Genomic DNA, 23376 nt, shown 5'->3' on the forward strand with positions numbered 1-23376 from the left:
CTGCAACTAACAACACTATAAGAGGGGCTGAGCAAAGCGGTAACATAGCCAAACAACGGTTTGCTAAGACAAGGTGGGTTAGAGGCTTGGCTTAACAATATGGGAGGCATGATAAGCAAGTGGTAGGTATCGCAGCATAGGCATAGCAAAAGAGCGAGCATCTAGCAAGCAAAGATAGAAGTGATTTCGAGGGTATGGTCATCTTGCCTGAGATCCCGCAAGGAAGAAGAACGATTCCATGAAGAAGACAAACGGACGTAGTCGAACGGGTCCTCACAAACGCGACTTTATCGGAACCAACCCGAAGAAGCAACACCGGAAAGAAGGCACACAGCATAGTAAACAACCAACACATAAGCAAGGCATGATATGCGGGATGAGGTATGCGATGCATATGCATGATTTGGAAGGGAAAGATTGAACCTGGCCTCAACTTGGAAATCCAAGAGTGCCACTGGAAAGAGGAGTTGATTTCGGTCGAAATCGATATAAAGATCACTGGAATCGGATGCACGGGTTGGAAATGGCAAGCAAAATAAATATGGCACCGGTCTGCGATAAACAGCAAGTAGCCATCTAAATGCATCAAGACAAATATGTAAAGCACTCAAACATGGCAACAAAATACATGGCAGGGATCCAATCATGATGCTTGACAAAAGATGAACACTGAGCTACGGCTAAATCACTCATTAACAGGTTCAAACAAGCATGAAAAATGTGCAAATGATAACAAGTTACAGCCTTAGAGAAATTACAACAAGTCAGGAATTTATCATCAGGAAGCAATCTTTAGAGCATGAAAAATACATGCTACAGGAACATATCATGGCAAAGCAAGGCATGGCATGAAGCTAAACAAAGCATATAACAAAAGTCCCTTAGTGACCATAAGCCAAAAGGGATCAGAAAATACAATTGTAAGCATGTGAACATGGCAAAAACATAAACAGATTCAGACTAAATGAAAAACTGGAGCATACAAAACAGATTAACAAGTAGGCATGTTTACGAGCTCGATGCACTCACTACAAAGCATGTCATGATAATCTAAGCATACACCCCTCAATAATACATGGCATATAAGCTAGAAATGGCAAGAACAACAACATAGCATGCATGGATCAACAACAAGCTCGGCAAAATTGCAAAACATGTTAACAATCTGCCAGGAACATTTTATAGCAAAAGTAGAGCTCGATTGACTCAAGCTAGAGTGCTCCATAATTGCAAACAAATACATGGATGGATAGAGCACCACAATATCTACAAAACATCCTTACTGATCATGCTCAAAAGAGGCACGGATCACTAGGAAACAACATGAGCATATGGCATAAAAACAATAACAGGACAAGGACTTGGTGAAATTCTAAGTCCCTGAAATCAGCATCATTGAGTAAGCTACTTTGCAAGCTTGTGCTAGTCACCACAAAGATCACAAAAATACATGACATACACCCTTGTAAAGATAGCATGGCATACATCAAAACACATGTAGAGCTCAGGATCATAGCATGCACACATTAATCATGGCAAAAATGACAAAAGTGCATTTGCTGAAACAGATCTGAAACAATCATCACATAGCCCTCTTCCAACAGCATTTCAGGCACCAAGATGAGATCAAATGAAAATGATGCAATGAGATGAAATGATGTACTCGTCGAGACGAACATATTGATATGCTACACGCACGAATCAGAGCTACCGATGCAGAGTTATGGCATGTCAAAGTAAGCAAAATATCTAGGGTTTTCAGAGGAAAAGTCAACCGAGATTCGAACTGGATCCTGATCTGGCCCGATGCACTGTAGCTGCGCACATTGCCCGATGATGTCCGGCCGGAGTACTCGCCGGAATAGGCTGCCGGAGTCGACGAGGAGGGAGGAGAGGCCGGGGACGGCGCGGTGCGCGAGGGCGGCGCGAATGGCGGCGGGGCGGCGCCGGCTCGGTGCAGCGGCACCTACCGGCGCGGGGCGGGGCTCGCCGGCGCGGGCGGCGGCCGGTGAGGGAGGCAGGCGGTGGGGCGGAGCGCCTCGGTGGCGGCGCGGGGCCGAGCGAAGCGTGGGCCTCGGCGGCGGCGGCTTCGGGCCGGGGGGGCCCCGCCTGGCCCCCGGGCGGGCCGGTGCGGCGAAGAGATGGCGATGTGGGGCGCGCACCGGACACGTGTCGGCGGCCGATTCGTCCGGCGGCGAAGGGGGGGATTTTGCTAGGGTTTCGGGGAAGAGATCCGAAATTTGGAAAGGGGGTCTATTTATAGAGGTAGAGGGAGTTAGGAAACTCCAAATGAGGTGCGGTTTTCGGCCACGCGATCGTGATCGAACACTCTAGATGATGAAGGAGGTTTAGGTGGGTTTTGGGCTACTTTGGAAGGGTGTTGGGCTGCAACACACACGAGGCCTTTTCGGAACAGAGGGAGTATCTTATAACATCCAATATACTCACATATTAGATGAATTAACATCTTATATTATGGGCCGAATGGAGTTTAGTGCATTCTTACAAATTATTGGCTGATTAACTGCTGCTGTATCCAGGGGTTACAGTTAGTTTGAGCTAGTTTAGGCTCAAATAGCCCTAAATTATATCTAAACATGAGGGCTAGTTTGAGCTAGTTGCATCTATAACCCACCCAAAAAAACTATCCAACCCAAGAGGTGCTAATTGGAACTAGTTCTCCTAGTGCATTTATTGTCAATCTAACCCTGCCATCCGAACAACTCTTTGGACGGAGTTAGTTCAGGGTTAGTAATGAGCTAGAAACTAACTCTAACCTCTAGCTAAGTTGAGTATCCAAACAGGGCTGTGTTGTTGTTGTTGCTGCTGCTCTTCTACGTATATCTAGACATCATTAGAACATTAATGTAACACTCTTACTTGTTGCTATGTAGCCTAGGATTGCATATTTAGACATTAAGTACAGTGCATGTTGCTATGTAGCCTCAGATATATTACATATGGCCCTAGTTAACCTAATGATAAATGGGTTGCAGATATACTCAGTTAAAAGTCTGATTCACCGATTAGTCCCTTATCAGCCGCCGGCCTATATGGTACTAGCTACTGATATCCTGAACAGTGAGCAGATATAAGCCATGGGATAAAACTAACCTCGATGGAAAACAACAGTGTTTCCCAAAATTGTCCTGTGTAGGTACATCAAGAAGCATGTTAAGCACAATAGTTCATACTTGCACATATAGAACATCACATTGTGAATAACTAGAATAAATAAGGCATTCTATGAACAACCAAAGATAGCATTTGAAACTGGACATATGCTAACTACAAACAACCAAACAATCAAAAAACTTTAAAGAGGCATATGCTAGCTATAACAAGCTTAACCGCAAGCAAATATATGCATTCCTATCGGTATGTTTAAAAGTAGATTGATGAAATGTACTGCATAGTAAATAATTGCACATATAGAGCATCACATTGTGAACAACTGAAATAAAAAAGGCATACTGCAAACAACCAGATATAGCAATTAAAGATGGACATATTCTCACTACACTACAAAAGGGACTCGACAAAACAAATCATGGGTTTCCCCCTAAGAAGAGGCACGGCAAAACAAATCATGGGTTTCCTCAGTTTTCACAGATGGGCTCGTTCCCGTGGGAAGACCACAGACCCTGGATGCGCTCCATGTTGTCGCAGATGGGCTCCTTCCCCTTGGAAGAGCACATATGTAGGGTGCCCTCCCTGACGTCACAGACGGGCGCTTTCCCCTTGGAAGAGCAGATGGGCTCTTTCCCCTTGGAAGAGCCGGAGAGGGTGCCCTCCTCGTGGTCGCCGTCGATGAGGTCTGACTTGGAAGCTGTGGAACCCAGGCCAGCGTCGTAGAACGTGTCCTTCAAAAATGACAAAAGGGGCTCGATGGCGATGTAGAATGGAAAATTGTTGACAACGAGCGAGAGGAGATCAGCGGCGGGGCCATGGATGAGATCGACGACGGTTGAACGCGAGGGGTTTGGGGTGGGCCACTTAACCTGTGACATAGCCCGCCCCAGGCCGTCGCTGTCGATGACCTCGATGTCGTAGCCGGCGAACAAGACATGCCCGCATACTCTAGCCCGCTCCTTGAGTTCCCACCGCTAGTAATGGTCGCCAGATTCCTTGGCGACGTCGGGTGAAGAGACCGCTATACACCTCTTTTGGGCCAGTCGCTCCTCGAGCTCCACGGGAAGCGTAGCCGGGCTTAGGTTCCGATGCTCTGGAGTGGGGGATGGGGATGGGGATCTGTGGGAAAGGGGGCATTTGGCAGACGTCATCTAAGAAACTCAGGGCGGCCTGTGTATGGAGATCGGTGGGTAAGCTGCACGGGCAAACCGGCAGATGTTGACAATGGAGGCCTTGCTGCGGTGGCGGCGGCGGGGACCTTGCTACGGTTTCGAGCGAGGGAGGGTGTGTGTGTGCACACGCCTGAGGAGGTTTTGGTGTGTGTGTGTGGAGGGGGGTAGTGTTTGAGGAAATGATGCGGGTACTGAAAATTTTACTACGCGGGAGTCAAACGCGGGATTTAAATTCCAGGCTATTGAATTTTTTTATGATAGTGCATCGCACACGGTCCGGAGATAACAACCGTGTGCTATGAAACAGAAAAACCCTCGAGGCGGGCAGATATTTTCTAGGGATGCAGGCGGGATTGGGAATAAGAAACATCGCACATGGTCCGGAGATAACAACCGTGTGTTATGAAACAGAAAAACCCTCGAGGCGGGCAGATATTTTTGAGAGGCGGAGCCTCGTGGAGCCCAATGTACTGTGCGGATGTGTGCGTGACAGGTGCACCAGCGTGGCACATGGTTAGTTTGAGTGAACCATGTGTGTTGCGTCATCCGACTTATCTAATGTTATGCATGTGGACCAAATTTATGTATCAAAAGGGTGGTTTGATTTTCAAATACCAAATGCAACTTCGATGTGGCACCTCTCTCGCAAAGCGCACTGTATTGCTTGCCCCCACCCCCTCCCCTCGGCACGAAGGGAATCCTAAGCTATGAATGCATGCCCCCTCACCCCCAACCGAGGTTCACCTAGCAAGGTGCGAAGTAGCTAGCAGCCCCCCTCGTCCCTCATGTCGACACGAAGGGAATCCTAAGCTATGAATGCATCCCCCAACCGAGGTTTATTCACCTAGCAAAGTGCGAAGTAGCTAGCAGCCCCCTCCCCCTCCCTTGTGTCGGCACAAAGGGAATCCTAAGCTATGAATGCATGCCCCCCAACCAAGGTTCACCTAGCAAAGTGCGAAGTAGCTAGCAGCCCCCTCCCTCGGGTCAGCACGAAGGGATTCCTAACCTATGAATGCATGCCCCCCCAACCGAGGTTCACCTATCAACGTGCGAAGTAGCTAGCAGCCCCCTCCCTCATGTTGGCACGAAGGGAATCCTAAGCTATGAATGCATGCCCCCCAATTGAGGTTCACCCTAGCAAAGTGCGAAGTAGCTAGCAGACACCCCTCCCTCGCGTCGGCACGAAGGGAATCCTAAGCTATGAATGCATGCCCCCCCGACCGAGGTTCACCTAGAAAAGTGCGAAGTAGCTAGAAGCCCCCCTCATGTCGGCACGAAGGGAATCCTAAGATATGAATGCATGCCCCCTCCCACCACCTCAAGGTTCACCTAGCAAAGTGCGAAGTAGCTAGCAGCCCCCACCCCCCTTGTGTCACCACGAAGGGAATCCTAAGCTATGAATGCATGCCCCCCAACCGAGGTTCACCTAGCAAAGTGCGAAGTAGCAATCCCCCCCCCCCACACACACTTTCAGTCGGCAGGCCAGAGAGGCATATATCTCACCAAGATGGATCGTAAAACGAACCAAGAATAATCCACCTTGGTCGTAAAACCTCTCTCTTGTTGTTGGTCAAAGTGATGGCTGTCCATGCGACCCCGGAGATGGGCTAGCTCGCCAATAATTACGCAAGTAGCTAGTGTCGGAGTCAAAACCGGCGGATCTCGGGTAGGAGGTCCCGAACTGTGCGTCTAAGGCGGATGGTAACAGGAGCCGGGGGACACAATGTTTACCCAGGTTCGGGCCCTCTCGATGGAGGTAATACCCTACTTCCTGCTTGATTGATCTTGATGATATGAGTATTACAAGGTTGATCTACCACGAGATCGTAGAGGCTAAACCCTAGAAGCTAGCCTATGATTATGATTGTTGTTGTCCTACGGACTAAACCCTCTGGTTTATATAGACACCAGAGGGGGCTAGTGATGAGGACATCAATACCATTGTTACACCCACAGCCCCTACTGTTACATATACTGGACCAATTACTAGAGCTCGCGCACGCCAATTAAATTACCAGGTACTTTCGTTTCTTGGTAATGATTCTAATGTTCATGAGATTATGATGCTGCCTAAATTGGATACATTTGTTTTGCTTTCAAATGAAGGGCCTAGCTTGGAGAAGGATGAACATTGGAGCAAGAACACGCATGAAGTTGATGGCATGCGCAAGGGGATCAAGAACGGAGTTACAAGTGATGATTTCAGGACTTTGAAGCCGCCATAAGGAGTGCATGAAGCCATGGACGAAATATACAAGATGCCACTTCATAATATTCGTCCATAGGCTATTCTAGGTGCTGCTCACCTTATTAATGGGCCAGGCCCATGTAATTTCGAAATACTTAAGTATAGGCTATTTTTAGAGTCCGTATGTGTGGGGAAACAAGAGTTAGGGTTGGTTTCGGACCCCACCCTCAAGGGCCACGAAATTCCCCTCTCTTCCTCCATATATACAGCCCTTAGGGCGTCGTTTAGACTTTGGGTTTTGTTTAGATTAAAAGTTCGCCATAGCTGCAACTTCGCGTACTTCGTTTGTGTCCAACGACCAGACCAAGACGTCACAGAACCCCACCTTGATCAATAAAGCTTTCATCTTATATTCGCAATATCCAGATTGCAATCTCAATTTCTTGCTTGTTCTTCGTTTGCTCGCAGGAAACAGGCCCTCGTGGTCAGGTTGATCGAGCTCCGGCGTGGTCAATAACCCCTCGGAAGTTGGTTTAGTGATTGCTAAGGCGCGACGTCTCGCACGTTCGTAGTCGGATCGTCAAGGTCGACTCCCACAGAAAACGATAGCCACCATCTCATCGAAACATCGGGACACCTTTGCCTCTATCAAGTGGTATCAGATTTCCAGGTTGCTCGGTGAGATTTTACAGTTTTTCGTAGATTAGATCGAGTCTGTTCTTCATACCTACAGTCCACGAAAAAGCCACACAAAAAAAATTAGGGTTAGTTCATCATATCCGAACCAATCTGAGCCTTTGCATAATCTTTTTAGGGTTTTTGCTTTGTTGAATTTGCGGTTGCATCGTTGTGTCAAGTTGCTGGTCTTAGAGTCTAGTCTTTTAGAGTTTCGAGTTCTGGTCATAAGTTGTCACGTCGCCGCCGCACCATCATCATCGCCCATCTACCACTTTTGCTTATCCGCCACCGCTCTGAATCCTTATCCATATACCACTACCAATCCGTATCCATATACCACCATCAATCTCTATCCATATACCACCACCGCTACCATATACCACCACCGCTGCCATATACCACAACCATATATCCACCACCAATCCGAGTTCTTCTCATATTAGGTTTGTTTTTGAGATCAATCTCAATTCCGATTCGTGTTTCCTTGCCTGCGTAGGTCTCGGAAAAAAAAAGAGTCTGGAGACCCCCGGGCAGTTTTTAGGCCAAAATTTTCACGGGCAAAATTTTTTTTCCCTATCCTATTTTTAGGCTTTTCTGAGTCTTTTGAGCCACGTGCCATCATAGTGATTTTTTGTCGCACTTTTTCGTCGTCGCTGCCCTGATTTCCGGAAAAAAAGTGGAAAAAAAAATTTTCGTGCCCATCCTATCAGTTTGACGAGGGAAGAGTTTTGAGACACTCGCCATTATAGTGATTTTTCGCAAAAAAAAAAGGAGGAGCACAAAAAAAAAGAGGAGCGCAAAAAAAAAGCGAAAAAAAAAGTTCCAGAGTGTGCTTTTCCCTTATTTACGTGCAGCGCCGTGATTTTGTTAGTGTTCTAGGCTCGCGTCTCTAGCACGGTCTAGCCTAGGACCAGCACAGTACCGTCGTTGAGCGTTTATTCAACTTTGCATCTCTGAATTGATTATTGCTGACCCTTTTTGCTACCATACTATAAGCCTTCCCAGCTCCACATACCTCTACGTCGTGCGTTTGACTCTCCCTGGCAATCGCTCTATCCAAGCTTTTGAGAGTTTTGACTACAACGGTTGCCGATCACCGCCTGCTGCTGGGTAAGAACTGGTAAGAATTTGAGATTTGCTTGACGGATTTGTGACACCCGCCACCACCACCTCTTGTTAGTATTCTTTAGGATCATATTCTTGTGTGTTTTCTATTGTTGCTAACCATGGCAGGATCACAAGCCGACGAGACTGACTGGGAGAACATGACGAATCAGGAGTTGCATGATAAATTTCAGCAAATGATGAATGGACAGGTGCAGGATGTGCTAAACAGATTTGAAGAGGCCATGGAGAAGATAGATGACATGGAGAAGACGTTCGAAACAAAACTCGATGACAGGTTTAATGAATTGCTCGCGCGTCTTCCACCACCACCACCGGCTGCACCTAACGCACCTCTACAACAACAACAACGACGACTACCTACACATCGTGAAACAGCCCTCCGCCGAGCGAGCCGTCTCCCTCTTGCACCTGGCAAAACTGTTGGTGCTGCTGTTGCTACTTCTGTGGCTCCTGCTGCTGATGCGGAGGAGGATGATTTTGCTGGCGATTACGAGGATGAGGTTGATCAAAATCAGAACTACGTGCCACCACCAGCACAGCAACCATCAGGTCGTCCACATGCAAATAATGGCAATGGTAGGGCTCACCCTCAGGTACGAGATCATGACCATCTCCCTAAACTAAAATTGAATATTCCACCATTTGAGGGTAGATATATTCCTGATATATATCTTACTTGGGAGTTAGAAACTGAACAACGATTTACATGTTTACAATATCCCGAGGAGAGACGTGTTCCTGCTGCTGTTTGTGCATTCACTAGTTTTGCATGTGTTTGGTGGTCTGAGCATTGTAGATTATATCCCATTCCTGCTACTTGGGCTGCTTTGAAAACTGCTATGCGTACTCGTTGGGTTCCACCATATTATCAACGTGAATTACTTCAAAAATTGCAGCGCTTAAGACAGGGAAAAAATTCTGTAGAAGAATATTATCAGGAATTACAAACTGGCATGATTAGATGTGGTATTGTTGAGGAGAATGAAGCTATGCTTGCACGTTTTATGGGTGGATTAAATAAAGAGATTCAGACGATTCTAGAGTATAAGGAGTATACTAATATCACTCGTTTATTCCATCTTGCTTGTAAAGCTGAACGTGAAGTGCAGGATCGACAGGCATTGGCGCGGACTAACTTTTCTGCAGGTCGACCTTCTTCATGGACACCACGTGCATCATCTACTTCCACACGTTCTGCTACACCGGTGCCTCCGTCGGCTGCCACCTCCAACCGTGATACAATAAAGCAGGCACAATCACCACTATCTGCCCAAGAGCACACCTGCTAGACCTGCGCAGAGTTCTTCTTCTTCCATGGCATCAATAGGGCACACAAGTGATATTATTTGTCGACGTTGTAAGGGAAGAGGACATTTTGCGAGAGAATGCCATCTAAGCGTGTGATGATTGTTACTGAGGATGGTGGGTATGAGTCCGCTAGTGACTATGATGAGGAGACTTTGGCTCTTATTACACGTGACGAACACGGTGGAGACGATTCTGATCATGAGACGCAATACATGGCTCCTGAAGATGCTGACAGGTATGAATGTTTAGTTGCTCAACGTGTTTTGAGTGTGCAGGTTACACAAGCTGAGCAAAATCAGAGGCATAATTTGTTCCATACAAAGGGAGTTGTGAAGGAACGTTCTGTTCGCGTCATCATAGATGGAGGGAGCTGCAAACACTTGGCTAGCATGGAGATGGTGGAGAAGCTATCTCTCACCACAAAGACCACATCCACATCCTTACTACATCCAATGGTTCAACAACAGCGGCAAGGTTAAGGTAACACGTACTGTTCGTGTGCATTTTAGTATCTCTACATATGCTGATTATGTTGATTGTGATGTGGTACCTATGCAAGCATGTTCCTTATTACTTGGTAGACCATGGCAATTTGATAAAAATTCTATTCACCATGGTAGAAACAATCAGTATACTCTTGTTCATAAGGATAAAAATATTACTTTGCTTCCTATGACTCCTGATTCCATTTTGAAAGATGATATTAATAGAGCTAATAAAGCAAAACAGGAGAAAACTAAGAGTGAAAATCAGATTGTGGCAAAAGAATTTGAGCAACAAATGCAAGCCTAATAATAATAAACAATCTAGTGTTGCTTCTGAAATTAAATTGAAAAGTGCATGTTTACTTGCCACCAAATCTGATATTGATGATCTAGATTTTAGCAAATCTGTTTGCTATGCTTTTGTGTGCAAAGAGGCATTATTTTCATTCGAGGACGCGCCTTCCTCTTTGCCTCCTGCTGTCACTAACATTTTGCAGGAGTTCGCCGACGTCTTTCCACAAGACGTGCCACCGGGATTACCACCTATTCGCGGGATTGAGCATCAAATTGACTTAATTCCCGGTGCATCATTACCCAACCGTGCACCATACCGTACCAATCAAGAGGAGACGAAGGAGATTATGCGTCAAGTACAAGAACTGCTCGACAAAGGATATATACACGAATCCCTTAGTCCTTGTGCTGTTCCTATCATTTTAGTGCCGAAAAAGGATGGTACGTCGCGTATGTGCGTTGATTGTAGAGGCATTAATAATATTACTATTCGTTATCGTCATCCTATTCCTAGGCTAGATGATATGCTTGATGAATTGAGTGGCTCTACAATATTCTCCAAAGTTGATTTGCGTAGTGGTTACCATCAAATTCGTATGAAATTGGGAGATGAATGGAAAACAGCATTTAAAACTAAGTTTGGATTATATGAGTGGTTAGTCATGCCTTTTGGGTTAACTAATGCACCTAGTACTTTCATGAGGTTAATGAACGAAGTTTTACGTGCTTTCATTGGACGATTTGTGGTAGTTTACTTTGATGACATATTGATTTATAGCAAATCTTTGGAGGAACATTTGGAACATTTACGTGCTGTTTTTATTGCTCTACGTGATGCACGTTTGTTTGGTAACCTTGGAAAGTGCACCTTTTGCACCGACCGAGTATCTTTTCTTGGCTATGTTGTTACTCCACAGGGAATTGAAGTTGATAAAGCCAAGATTGAAGCTATTGAGAGTTGCCCGCAGCCCAAAACGGTCACACAAGTGAGGAGTTTCCTTGGCCTCGCTGGTTTCTATAGGCGTTTTGTGAGAGATTTCAGCACCATTGCTGCACCTCTCAACGAGCTTACAAAGAAGGATGTACCTTTTTTTTGGGGTACCGCACAGGAAGAAGCCTTCACGGTATTGAAAGATAAGTTGACACATGCTCCTTTACTCCAACTTCCTAATTTCAATAAGACTTTTGAGCTTGAATGTGATGCTAGTGGAATTGGATTAGGAGGTGTGTTATTACAAGATGGAAAACCTGTTGCATACTTTTCTGAAAAATTGAGTGGGCCTAGTCTGAACTATTCTACTTATGATAAAGAATTATATGCTCTTGTTCGGACCTTAGAAACATGGCAACATTATTTATGGCCCAAGGAATTTGTTATACATTCTGATCATGAATCTTTGAAACACATTAAAAGTCAAGCAAAACTGAACCGTAGACACGCTAAATGGGTTGAATTCATTGAGACTTTCCCTTATGTGATTAAACACAAGAAGGGTAAAGAAAATGTTATTGCTGATGCCTTGTCTCGTCGTTATACTATGCTTTCACAACTTGACTTTAAAATATTTGGTTTGGAGACCATCAAGGATCAATATGTTAATGATGCTGAATTTAAAGATGTATTGCAGAATTGTAAGGAAGGGAGAACTTGGAACAAGTTCGTTCTTAACGATGGATTTGTGTTTCGTGCTAACAAGCTATGCATTCCGGCTAGCTCCGTTCGTCTTTTGTTGTTGCAGGAGGTGCATGGAGGAGGATTAATGGGACACTTTGGCGTCAAGAAGACAGAGGATATACTTGCTACACATTTCTTTTGGACAAAGATGAGACGGGATGTTGAGCGTTTTGTTGCTCGCTGCACTACATGTCAAAGAGCTAAGTCACGACTCAATCCTCATGGTTTATATATGCCTTTGCCTGTACCTAGTGTTCCTTGGGAGGATATATCTATGGACTTTGTTTTAGGTTTACCTAGAACAAAGAAGGGGAGGGATAGCATATTTGTTGTCGTGGATAGGTTCTCGAAAATGGCACACTTTATACCATGTCATAAAAGCGATGATGCTGTTAATGTTGCTGATTTGTTCTTTCGTGAAATTATTCGCTTACATGGTGTGCCAAATACTATTGTTTCAGATCGTGATACTAAATTTCTTAGCCACTTTTGGAGATGTTTATGGGCTAAGTTGGGGACTAAGCTGCTTTTTAGTACTACTTGTCACCCCCAAACTGATGGACAAACTGAAGTAGTCAATAGAACATTGTCTACTATGCTTAGGGCTGTTTTGAAGAATAACAAGAAAATGTGGGAAGAATGCTTGCCTCATATTGAATTTTCTTATAATCGTTCATTGCATTCTACTACTAAGATGTGCCCTTTTGAAATTGTGTATGGTTTCCTACCTCGTGCACCTATTGATTTGTTGCCTCTTCCATCTTCGGAGAAGGTTAATTTTGATGCTAAAGAACGTTCTGAATTGATTTTAAAAATGCATGAGTTAACTAAGGAAAACATTGAGCGTATGAATGCTAAATATAAACTTGCTGGAGATAAGGGTAGAAAACGTGTTGTGTTTGCACCTGGAGATCTTGTTTGGTTACATTTGCGTAAAGATAGATTTCCTAATCTGCGCAAATCAAAGCTAATGCCACGTGCTGATGGTCCTTTTAAGGTTTTAGAGAAAATAAATGATAATGCATATAAACTTGAGCTACCTGCAGATTTTGGGGTTAGTCCCACTTTTAATATTGCAGATTTGAAGCCTTATTTGGGTGAGGAAGATGAGCTTCCGTCGAGGACGACTTCATTTCAAGAAGGGGAGGATGATGAGGACATCAATACCATTGTTACACCCACAGCCCCTACTGTTACATATACTGGACCAATTACTAGAGCTCGCGCACGCCAATTAAATTACCAGGTACTTTCGTTTCTTGGTAATGATTCTAATGTTCATGAGATTATGATGCTGCCTAAATTGGATACATTTGTTTTGCTTCAAATGAAGGGCCTAGCTTGGAGAAGGATGAACATTGGAGCAAGAACACGCATGAAGTTGATGGCATGCGCAAGGGGATCAAGAACGGAGTTACAAGTGATGATTTCAGGACTTTGAAGCCGCCATAAGGAGTGCATGAAGCCATGGACGAAATATACAAGATGCCACTTCATAATATTCGTCCATAGGCTATTCTAGGTGCTGCGTCACCTTATTAATGGGCCAGGCCCATGTAATTTCGAAATACTTAAGTATAGGCTATTTTTAGAGTCCGTATGTGTGGGGAAACAAGAGTTAGGGTTGGTTTCGGACCCCACCCTCAAGGGCCACGAAATTCCCCTCTCTTCCTCCATATATACAGCCCTTAGGGCGTCGTTTAGACTTTGGGTTTTGTTTAGATTAAAAGTTCGCCATAGCTGCAACTTCGCGTACTTCGTTTGTGTCCAACGACCAGACCAAGACGTCACAGAACCCCACCTTGATCAATAAAGCTTTCATCTTATATTCGCAATATCCAGATTGCAATCTCAATTTCTTGCTTGTTCTTCGTTTGCTCGCAGGAAACAGGCCCTCGTGGTCAGGTTGATCGAGCTCCGGCGTGGTCAATAACCCCTCGGAAGTTGGTTTAGCGATTGCTAAGGCGCGACGTCTCGCACGTTCGTAGTCGGATCGTCAAGGTCGACTCCCACAGAAAACGATAGCCACCATCTCATCGAAACATCGGGACACCTTTGCCTCTATCAGCTAGGATTACACAGAGTCGGTTAATGGGAGAAGATCTACATATCCGAATTGCCAAGCTTGCCTTCCACGCAAAGGAGAGTCCCACCCGGACACGGGACGCAGTCTTCAATCTTGTATCTTCATAATCCAACAGTCCGGCTGAAGGATATAATCCGGCTGTCCGAGGACCCCCTAATCCAGGACTCCCTCAGTAGCCCCTGAACCAGGCTTCAATGACAATGAGTCCGGCGTATAGATTGTCTTTGGCATTGCAAGGCGGGTTCTTATCCAAATTCCAAATACCTGTCGAGTAGTGTTCGACTTCCCATGAATGTTGCACTCCTTGGCTTCTGTGCCTAATAATGGCTATCCTCCACGTGTTGAGCGAATGCGAGAAGTCGGGGCATTTTTACACTTGCCACCCTAACCATGTGAGTAAATCATCTATTTAAAGAGACGGGGATCCTAAGATCCAGATCACACCATCCTCCCACAACGAGTATGCATCGGAGCGCGCCCGGAAAAAGTATGTCCCATCATGGCCGGCCATCGCAGCTCCTCCTCTCGCTCCCGTAGCCCTAAGCCAAGCGATTGGAAGAAGTGTTCCGTCCCCCACAGCCAATTAGTAGAGTTATAGACCCAGGGGTTTCTCCCTCCAGCGTATATGGGCCCCGTTCGAGCCGGACTTGCCACTAACAACGGCGGGAAGCAAGCGGAGAGCTTTCCCAACCCATCCATGGGGGAGCGGGTATGCCTTGTCCCTTACTTATTGAGGGGGCTTGGATTTCCAATCCATCCGTTCCTCCGCGGGCTCCTGGAGTTCTACGGCCTCCAGCTGCATAACTTTACTCCCGCCTCCATATTACACATCGCTGGCTACGTTGCCCTTTGCGAGCTATTTTTGGGTTGCGAAGCTCATTTCAAGCTATGGAAGAGGCTATTCTGCCTCGTACCCCGTACATAGGAGGGGTCAATATATCAAGTGGGCGGAGCCGAGATATGGCGCATCGCTGGGACCGGATACCTGTCCGGTACTCCGAGAAGACATCCGAAGACTGGCCTTCGGAGTGGTTTTATATGGAGGACGTCCCTCTTCCAGACCCTATTCGGATGGGCCTTCCTGAGTTCAGTAACGCCCCCTGAAAGAAATGCTGCAGTTGGCGCCCTCAGAGCCCCCAGGAGGAAGATAACAGAGAGGTCCTTTACCTGATGGGCCGGATAAAAACGCTGGCCAAATCAGGATTAACAATAATCGAGGTTGTGCCACTATGTATAGTGCGGAGGGTGCAACCACTTCAATATCGGGGACAACCCATGTGGCACTTTAATGGAGAAGACGATGCCACCCGCTGCGGTCATAAGGGACCGGACTCCGTCGCTACTCTAGCGAAAATAATGTCCGATTTATATAAAGGAGAGAAGAGGAGTTCATCCGCATTAAGCCATGGGATGGATTCTCCATGTACAACCCCCCAAACTGGGTGAGCTGCTACTTTCTACTCCAGACCTTCCCGCATTCTTCGTCATAAGTATTTACCTTGCTATTTCATAGCAGGAACTTCGAAAAGTTGTGAGGGAGATCCACAGCCCGTCTCCACAACTAGAGGACCCTGACCGGGCCCTTGACCCCGTACTCGAAGAAGATCCGGACACATTTGTGGAGCTCATCGACAGGACGCTCTATCAGTTAAGCTGTGACGGTGCCTTGGTGGCCATCATAGCTGATTATCCTAGACTGCTCCCTGCATCGCATGTAAGTAAAACCAGAGTCCCAACTTCCGAGAAGGATCCCTATTTTTCGCACTTCACCTACCGCACACATATGGTGTCCTACAGGGAAGGCCCTCGGGATGCAATGCCGAACCCGCAGTGAATCACCAACAAGGGGCACCAAAGCCAGGTAGGTTTAAAAGGAAGGCGGTTAGGACTGAGACGCCGTCGCAGAGGTATGAAAAAAAGAACCCCGCTCCATGGTTGTCGTCTTTTAAAATATAATAACGTCCATGGTTCCTGGCAGGAAAAACGCTCGCCGGACCATATCCCGAGAGCCTGCTGGCCAAGCCTCCACCAGCCGGGCTCCAGAGCTGGACTTAGAGGCAGATGCTAACGTGGGGCCAACACCGGATGTTCGTCCTACAGAGGATGCGGATAGGCTGTCCGCTACGAATTCTGAAGTGGAGAGTGCCATGAATCACAGGCGTCGCCGGGCCGTACTCCGCGACGATTGTTTCTCTCAAGAGGCGTTCGATGCCTTCAACTCAGGAGACACATACATCCGAGCTGCTCAAAATGGTCTTGCCCGAGCCATGGACCAGTATGTGAAGGATATACGGGTAAGAAAATCTAATAATTATGTATATCAGTAGCCCCTGAGACTTAAAACAGTTGGCACAACTAATTTAAGGATCATTGTTTGCATAGGTTCTTATGGAGAAGAATACCCAGTTGTCTCAAGAGCTGGAGGAGTGCAAAGCCCAGCTATGGGCCGCAGTTGCCGCAATGAAGGAGTCCGAGAAGGCCCCATCTGATAACACTTGTTTCTATCTAAAAGAATGACATGTACTAGTTAGTATTCGACATGCACGCAAATCTAACAATAGATTCTGCAGATGATCCCGGAGTGAATCCGGAGGTCGTGCGAGGGGATGAGCAACATGCTCAACGACAGCTAAAGGCTAGCGAGCGCGTGCTTACGCAGGTTAGGCGGGAGGAAAACGATCTCCAAGATGCCAATACCCGGCTGGGCGTTGAACTGAAATATGTTCGGGCCCAACTTGCTGACTCCGTAAAGGAGAATAAGAGGCTTCGACGTGGTATTTTTAGTAAGTGCTTGAACGAACTTTTATAGAGTTCGGCGAAGAAACCGGCTAACAGAGTTATATCTGTAGGTATGCTGACGGGTCGTACCACAGAGGAGATGCCCGGGTCTGCGGGTGACCTTCTGCCAGAGCTGTCACAACTACACGAACAAGTTCGGCAGGTGATGCAAGGCATTGCCCAAGCCTTGTGGCCATCCGCCTCCCTGCCAGGAGGCATGTGGGAGCTTGTAGAGATGTAACGACCCAAATCTGATAAGATTCGATGTCTCTATGCTCACTGTGCTAGTCCCTGGATCGACTCGCTAGCACACACAGTACATATGAATATCAAATAATAAGTGCATCATTTACTACAACGTATGATCCAGAATTCATAAAGTATTACAAACTGAGTAGCACATAGCTAACTTTATTCAATAATATCAGCGGAAAGGTAGCATAATAAACGACGAGTCCATCAATGCTCACTAGAGAACATGTCGAGTGAAGGCTCGCGACCCTACTGTATCTCACTGGTCATCTGAAAATCCTGCAACATGATAAGTTGCAGCCACAAAGGGTCAATACATTGAATGTATTGGCAAATCACACAAAATGATATAGCAAACCTACATCCACAAAGCAATGTATGACAAACAAAACACACAAGATAGTTTGGAGAAGAATGTCTTCACCTACCTCCACTACCTGAACTCACAACCGTCTCTAGTTTACTCGCCCAAGATAACCCAAAGATTCTAAATAAACATGACAAGAACTTCAGAAGTATGTCTCAAGTGCGCTCTGTCAGTGGCGCATTCTCTAGAAACAATAGAGCGCTCTGCCAAGGACGCATTCACCTGATTTATGTTCCGAAAACTATACCTCGCCTCAAGTGCGCTCTGTCAATGGCGCATTCTCTAGGGGCAATAGAGCGCTCTGCCAGTGACGCATTCACCTGGTTAATAATCCCGAGCCTACATCTATAAACACTCACCACTTTCATGGATCACTCGAGACATGCCCACGTCTACCATAGCAAGTTGATCACACCATCACAGAACACAATCAATACCAAACATGACAACATGGGGTACACATATCAGGCCAACACATATATCATAGCATAAAACCACACATGCATAGCAGAATATAAGATGAGCATAATCAAAAAGTGCAACTTGCCTTGAACGCTGTTGAAGTACTCTAACGCTCAATTATGATCCGCTTCACACTCCGGACAATCTATACGATTAAGGAAGGCACCGATAAATAAACCGTACTCCCATAACACCACAATAAAGTAAACAGCAACAAATTCAAATAAAACTTAAATAACAGAACTTATCAGTAGGTATATATCATCTACATGCTGGCAGGATCACAACGCAAAAAGAATCAACTGAATTGGATCAATGGTTTAAAAGATATGGCCTCCGGAAGTTCGAATTCAAATTTAAACAACTTCATATTTGAATAGTTCAACAATGTGAAATTTTGGTTCTGCGGTATTCTCCTGGTCTCTACGAGTACACAGGAAAAAGAATCGATGAATTTGGAGTTCCGGATGTCAAGATAAACCTGAATGAAAATTTGATATGGAATCTGCAAAGAAAAATTATGCCATAATAGCGTTCTGGGAAGAACTGCCACGGCTGCCGTGGACGTGCCACGTGTCGCATGATGATTGGCTAGAGGTTGTTTGCTGCTGTGGCTAACCGACGAACGTCCACTAAATAGTGCATACCGGTTTATAGAAGAAAAAAACAGCACTGATCTAATCCAGACCGTCGGAGGGAGATCGGACGGATGGGATGACTCATCGGAGAGGAACAGAGTATGCCGGCCGGAATTGAACGAGATGGCGGCGGCGCGGCTCGGATTTGAAGCTGGCGTCGCTGGAGAGGCCTCCCGAGCTCGGGGAGAACAGGACGAGGCGAGGAGGGACACGTCGAACTCCAAAACGTCCTCAGGGACGACTGGGCCTTCTGCTAACGTAGGTGAGGTTCGGCTGGAGCGGCGACGGCGGTGTTCGTCGGGGCGGAGGTCGAAGCACTCGGGTGGGTGCTTCCCTGCGAGAAATAATAGGTGAGGGAGAGAGATGAGACCATGGGTAAGAGAATAGGGGCAGAAGGAGAAGCTAGGAACCTTCTGTGGCGATGAAATCGAGTGGCGGAGGTGCTCCTGCGGTGGCGGACTCCGGCGAGATCTGGGCGAGGTGAAACGGGCACGGGAAAGAGGGATTTTGCCAAAAATCGGCAGAGGAGAGTAAGGGGACTATTTATATGGAGTCAAGACTGGGCGAGGGACAGTAGATCGATCGGAAACGATGGGGATTTGGATCGGGAGGAGTCTCCAGGAAGAACACGGGCAGAGGAGAGAGATGACAAGCGGGCCATCCCTGTCAGCGGGAGAGAGAGAAGAAAAGAAAAAACAAAACGTGAAGTGTGGGGTGGGATGCGGCTGTGCGGGAAATGGGCTGGCCTGCCTGCTGGGCTGCGCGCGCGGGCGAGGAAAAGGAGCTGGGCTGCAGCTGTGCTGCACGACGGCACTGTACACGCGTGTGCGGTTTCTCTTTTTTTTAAACCTCTGCTACAGAAGTAATAATATAGCTAAACAAATCTAAAACAAAACAAAATAAAATTACCAGAACACATAGTAAGACATTAATGCTACTTTACAAAATAGTGAACATTTTTAAAACACAAATACACTAGAAAGAATATTTTGCAATACACGCATGTAAAGAGTATGATAACAACTATAAAATAATTTTGAGTTACTACAACGCCAAAAATAATTTAGGTGGACACCAGAATATACTCTTAGCATTTTCTAATAGGGGAGAAGTCATATTATGTCCACTCCAAATATATTGCCTTGAGTTGAAAAACACTTTGAATATTCAGAAAATTTAAATAAGCATAGAAATCATGATGAAAAGAATGATCCTATTAACATTCCAAATTTTAAAAATTTGGGATGTTACAAGAGATACTCAAGGGAGCACGGCGGCGCTTCCGATTATGGAAGATATCAGCCTGCCGACAAGGTGCAAGGGAAGCTTGGGCCATGGTGAAGACGCGATATACCAAGGCTGACCCGAACCACATGGCCGAGGTCGGACCTGTGGGGTCTGATGGGAAAGAGATCCCCGTCAGTTTGGTGTATGACCAGGTGAAATTAGCCGCAAAGTATTCCCAACAGGATTGTAGGCTAGACAACCTGTTGGATGGTATAGAAGAAGAATTTAGTCAGTCTAAGTGACTGTGTACTTCAAGTGACATATATTGTCCCTAGCCGGATTGTAAATCATTTGCCATGGCTGATCTTTTTGCTTCAGCCTCCGGACCCGATAGTCCAGAGTGTATCCGAATACTTGCTCAGTTAGGTAAAAACCGGGGTACGCGTGGAAACCGGGCATAGGGGTCATAAGTGCTTGAACAGACAAGTACCCAACTAGCTATGTTATATTACATGGATAGTAAGAAACATCTTCCAGGGAGAATAGTTCCGTTAAGGGTTCCTTTCCCTGGGTACGCATGCATTAATGTGCATGCCCGAACTGCGAGAAGAGACGCAGGATATAAACATATGGGGGCATGCATTACAATAAATAAAAGTCATCTTTTGTTCACCGACCGAATATTCCCTTAAGAATGCTAGCTTTCGGCTTCACCTAGTCTGAGGTACACATCCGGCTGACCCGGCAGTAACAATCGCAGAGGTGCTCCCCTTAGGCCCTAGCCGAATTAACGGGAACATAGGGCATAAACACAAGAGCTAGGCAACCTAGCTTGGCCAAAACTTAAGTCATATCAATGCATATAATGGCGAAGAAAAGGTACATGTGGAAAAGTAACACATGTGCGGGGGGCATAGAGCCCGGAACATAGTTATATTAAGCTTCTGTATAAGAAGCCCCCAGGTATAATGAGCACGCCTAGCGTGTCAAGATTGTGTAGTCAAGACACATTTTAACCTTTTAAGGCCGTGAAGAAAAGGGAAAAAAAGAAAGAAAAGACAGATAACGGATATATAAAAAATTGACGAAAGTAAGGAGATGAACACAGAGTCCGACACTAGGCGTAGAACCTTCGGAGTCTGGCTGCGTTCCACGGGTTTGGCTTGAGTCGATTGTCCGATGCATCCCGCAGACGGTACGCTCCACCGGTCAGAATTTTGTCAATAACGAAGGGACCTTCCCATTTGGGCTTGAGCTTGTCCTTTTTCTTCTCCGGTAGGCGTAGAACGAGTTCGCCAACGTTATAAGTTTTGGCCCGTACTTCTCTGCTTTGATACCGCCGAGCCTGTTGCTGATAGAATGCGGAGCGGGCTTTTGCCACGTCACGCTCCTCCTCTAGGGCGTCCAAACTGTCCTGCCGATCAAGATTGGCTTCTTTCTCTTCATACATGCGCACTCGAGGTGAGTCATGAATGATATCGCAGGGCAGTACCACCTCTGCGCCGTACACCATAAAGAACGATGTGTATCCGGTAGTGCGATTCGGCGTGGTCCGCAGCCCCCATAGTACGGAGTCAAGCTCGTCCACCCAGTGCGTATCTGATTCCTTCAAGGATCGCACTAATCTGGGTTTAATGACGCTCATGATAAGACCATTTGCTCGCTCGACTTGACCATTAGTTTGCGGGTGATAGACAGAGGCATAATCGAGCTTAATGCCCATGTTGCTGCACCAAGTTTTTACATCGTGGGCTGTAATGTTCGAGCCGTTATCGGTGATGATGCTGTGGGGGACGCCGTAATGGTGTACAACCCCGGATATGAAGTCTATCACTGGTCCGGACTCGGCCGTTTTAACTGGTTTGGCTTATGTCCATTTGGTGAATTTATGCACCATGACCAATAGGTACTTTTTCTTATGGCTTCCCTCTTTAAGGGGTCCGACCATGTCAAGTCCCCAGACCGCAAAGGGCCAAGTAATGAGGATTGTTTGGAGAGCGGTAGGTGGCATATGACTTTGGTTTGCAAAAAGCTGGCAACCGACGCAACGTTCAACGAGGTCCTGTGCGTCTGCTCGGGCCGTCGGCCAGTAAAAACCTGTACGGAAGGCCTTGCTTACAAGGGCCCGAGCTGCGGCGTGGTGGCCGCCAAGTCCAGCATGAATTTCTGCCAAAAGTTGCCGTCCTTCCTCTTCGGAGATGCACCTTTGAAGTACTCCGGTAGCACTTTTCTTATAAAGCTCTCCCTCGTGGACCTTATAGGCTTTAGACCGCCGCACAATGCAACGTGCCTCATTTGGGTCATCAGGGAGTTCTTGCCTAGTTAGGTAAGCCAAGAAGGGTTCTGTCCACGAGGCAATGACAACCATAATCACGTGGGGCGAAGATGTTATTTCGGTGGTGGAGCCTCCGATTATGTCGGAGTGTTCGGGGTCTGGTGTTGTGGCCGGATCCGGACTGTTTATGCCGGTCTCCCCTTCCCACACCACGGATGGATTAAACAGCCTTTCCAAGAAGATATTAGGTGGGACAGGGTCACGCTTAGCGCCGATGCGGGTGAGGATATTCGCCGCTTGATTGTTTTCTCGGACCACATGGTGGAATTCGAGGCCCTCGAACCGAGATGACATTTTGAGGACGGCGTTGCGGTAAGCCTCCATTTTTGGGTCCTTGGCGTCGAAGTCCCCATTTATTTGAGATATTGCAAGGTTCGAATCCCCCCGCACCTCTAGGCGTTGAATGCCCATGGAGACTGCCATCCGGAGACCATGCAACTGGGCCTCATATTGTGCTGCATTGTTGGAGTCTGTGTATAATATTTGGAGTATGTATTGGACTGAATCTCTGGTGGGGGATGTCAGGACGACACCTGCCCCCAAACCAGCCAGCATTTTAGAGCGGTCAAAGTGCATGCTCCAATTGGAGTACGCGCCGTACTCTTTAGGGAGTTCGGCTTCCGTCCATTCGGCGACAAAATCAGCCAGTACTTGTGACTTAATGGCTCGCCGTGGTTTATATGTTATGTCGAACGGGAGGAGCTCGATAGACCATTTCGCAATCCGGCCCGTGGCATCACAGTTATTTATTATGTCGTTGAGTGGTACTTCAGAGGCCACCGTAATTGAACACTCTTGAAAGTAGTGTCATAGTTTCCGGGATGCCATGAAGACCGCGTATTCTATCTTTTGACAATGTGGGTACCGTGATTTGCATGGAGTGAGGACGGTGGATACGTAGTATACCAGCTTTTGAAGCGGGAACTTATGCCCGCCCGTCTCTCGTTCGACGACGAGCACTGCGCTTACAACTTGGTGTGTTGCCGCTATATATAACAGCATTGGTTCGCCGACATTTGGCGCGGCCAGGATTGGGTTGGCAGCCAATACAGCCTTTATTTCTTCCAATCCGACCGTGGCCGCATCCGTCCACTCGAAGTGTTCGGTGCGTCGAAGAAGGCGATAGAGAGGTAGTGACTTTTCTCCTAATCGGGAGATAAAGCGGCTTAAG

The sequence above is a fragment of the Triticum urartu genome, chromosome 5 (genome assembly GCF_003073215.2).
Source record: "Triticum urartu cultivar G1812 chromosome 5, Tu2.1, whole genome shotgun sequence".
NCBI lineage: Eukaryota > Viridiplantae > Streptophyta > Magnoliopsida > Poales > Poaceae > Triticum > Triticum urartu.